The sequence below is a fragment of the Capsicum annuum genome, chromosome 4 (genome assembly GCF_002878395.1).
Source record: "Capsicum annuum cultivar UCD-10X-F1 chromosome 4, UCD10Xv1.1, whole genome shotgun sequence".
Taxonomy (NCBI): domain Eukaryota; kingdom Viridiplantae; phylum Streptophyta; class Magnoliopsida; order Solanales; family Solanaceae; genus Capsicum; species Capsicum annuum.
The window spans coordinates 9,410,732-9,413,151 of NC_061114.1; the positions used below are offsets into that span (position 1 = coordinate 9,410,732).

At 34.2% G+C, this 2,420-nt stretch overlaps 1 long non-coding RNA gene across 2 annotated transcripts in view; it reads left to right on the forward strand.

Annotated features, from left to right (window-relative positions):
- Positions 1-300: 300 nt before the first annotated feature.
- Positions 301-2,420, forward strand: part of LOC107869840 — a 5,886-nt gene continuing 3,766 nt past the window's right edge. The window contains exons 1-2 of one of the 2 annotated variants that reach the window (XR_007054395.1): positions 301-506; positions 1,065-1,187. This is a non-coding gene — a long non-coding RNA (uncharacterized LOC107869840). The other variant, XR_001673974.2, reaches the window with a different exon arrangement.

The following is a 2,420-nucleotide window of genomic DNA, read 5'->3' on the forward strand; positions in this document are numbered from 1 at the left end:
TTCATGACTTGACTTGAGTCTTGAAGCTCGAAAACAATGACTTAGACTCTTGAAGCTCGAAATGGATGACTTGACTCTTTGTTGAGAGTTAGTTACATGTAGTTAGTTACACTGTTACTGTTTCATTCAATGGTGCACTATTACATTAGTGTACTTAACGAACTGATTAGCTAATTAGTTACTACTACTTGCCAGTTAGGATAGTGTGAGATAGAGAGCTTCTAGATGATTCTAGAACCATTAGTTAAGTCTGTAAATACTCCCTAAGTCAAGTGGATAAATCAGTTGCAATAGCTTATTTTTCCATTCTTCTATAAATGAGTGTCCTGCTTTTGCTTCTTCTCCATAATTGATCCTCTTCTTCTCTAGAGTTAGAAGATGAAGTGTGTATTGTTGCTGTAAATTTCACATGGTATTAGAGCGTCAAGTTATTGTAGATGCAAGGAGATTGACATCCAACTGAAGAGGAGTTTAGATCTCAAAGTTCTTAGCTGAAGCATCAAGTGGTTAGATTTCTGTTTTGATTGCAACTTTTTAAGTTGATTTGTCTACAATTGTGTTGATAACTTAGATCGTTAAAGTGTGGATTAAATCGGTTTGGAATTTAGCCGTTTTTGAAGAATTAGATGACACCTAAGATAGATTTTAGTGATCCATTATACATAGGGGCATCAGAAGGGTCTGGTGCTACATTGATTCCAATCAAACTCACTGGTTCAGAGAATTATGGAGTATGGAGTCGTTCAATGCGAATTGCGTTGTTAGGGAAAAGGAGATTTGGCTTTGTAACTGGAGCATGGAGTAAGGATAACTATAGAGAAGAACTACATGAGTAGTGGGAAACTTGTAATGCAATTGTGCTCTTGGTTGATGATTTCTGTTAGTGAAGAGTTGTGTAATGACCCTACAATCTATTTAATCATTTTTGGCCTCTAATCTATTTAATCAGTTAGGACCTGCAAGAGACAAAGGCTAGTGGGAAAGCTTCTTTAGGATAAAAAATAAAAAGTTACCCTATCTATGGATTCAATCATTCAGCACTAAAATACACTTTATTTCTGCAGTAATGCAAACCTTTCCTTATGGTTAATCACATACATATATCCTTTCTCCATTGGATTCTTGAAACACCAGTTACCAGTAAAGTTTTTCTCCATCCTTGTTGAGAGAGTTTTCTTCAATACCAGGTGAGAACTTCAAGTTTTCTGCAATTTCCTTGCTGTTAAGATATAATTTCAGCATTCTGTAACTTTTGGTTTGTAGGATATATACCCCTTAACCTCAATTATCATGGTCTTGGTTGGTAACCGCTCCATATACAGTAATTAGACGTGAATTATGAACCAAAATTGGTTGTTGCAGTGGTGTTTTCAAACTAATGAATTATTAAACCCACTTTAAAGAACCCGAGTAACAGCTTTGAATGTTCACTAATCTTATGATTTTCTCATAATAAGTATATGAGCTATCTAAAGATATAAGTTAGTTAATTGTTTTAATTCAATAATTGTAATATTTATTAATAAATGATTATCACTTACTTTCTTTTGTCCATATTAAGAGTTATAGGTAACAGTGATGCAAAGTTTGAGTTGGAGGATTTGTTTCTTTGAAATTTTAAGAAAATCTAGGCACTGATTGGTTAGAAAATAATGGGTGGAATCGTTATTGGCTTAATAAAGTTGTTAACCAAAAGCAATTAGCAATTATTCTATTATTGGCAGTGGCGCTATGCCTCTGCATATTTGAAATTATTTTCTAATTGTGCAGTAAGCATCGTAATGATAGCGATGTTATGATCATATTAAGATAAGAGATGTATTTGGGGTAGATAGTTAACTATTAGTTCTACATCTTAAATTTTTTTGAAATGGAATTTGATTCGGCCTTTAAATTGAAAATAAATATGATACTATGGATGTGATTGAGACCGTAATCTTAAGGAGGTTATGTATTTGAAACAGATCTTGTCCATTCGGAAGCTTTACGTAAGAGCAAGTTTATTAATTAACGCTTGACCTCGGGTTCAGGCAAGTTGAGACTTTCCTTAGACTCTTTTTCAATGTGTTTATTTGAATATTTGTTAGTTATGTGTAATGGGAGTAATGAGAATTGGGTGGCCCGTATGGATGATTGTGACGGGCATTTATGCGGGTACCGGTGTTATTTGAGGGGATAAAATCAGTTAATTGTATGTTTAAAATGTTTTTCCCTATTTGTTAGCCTGATGGATTGATTTATTATGGTGATTATTTAAAAAGCTAGTGATGATGATACCCTCACTTGATAAATTAGTTGATTTTGAAATGGATGTCTGATTTGACTTGGGACCAGAGTTGCACGCCTGCACATTATGCATTGCATTTCATATGGGATCGGAGTGCACGCCTGCACAGTATTATATATATTTATGGGATCGG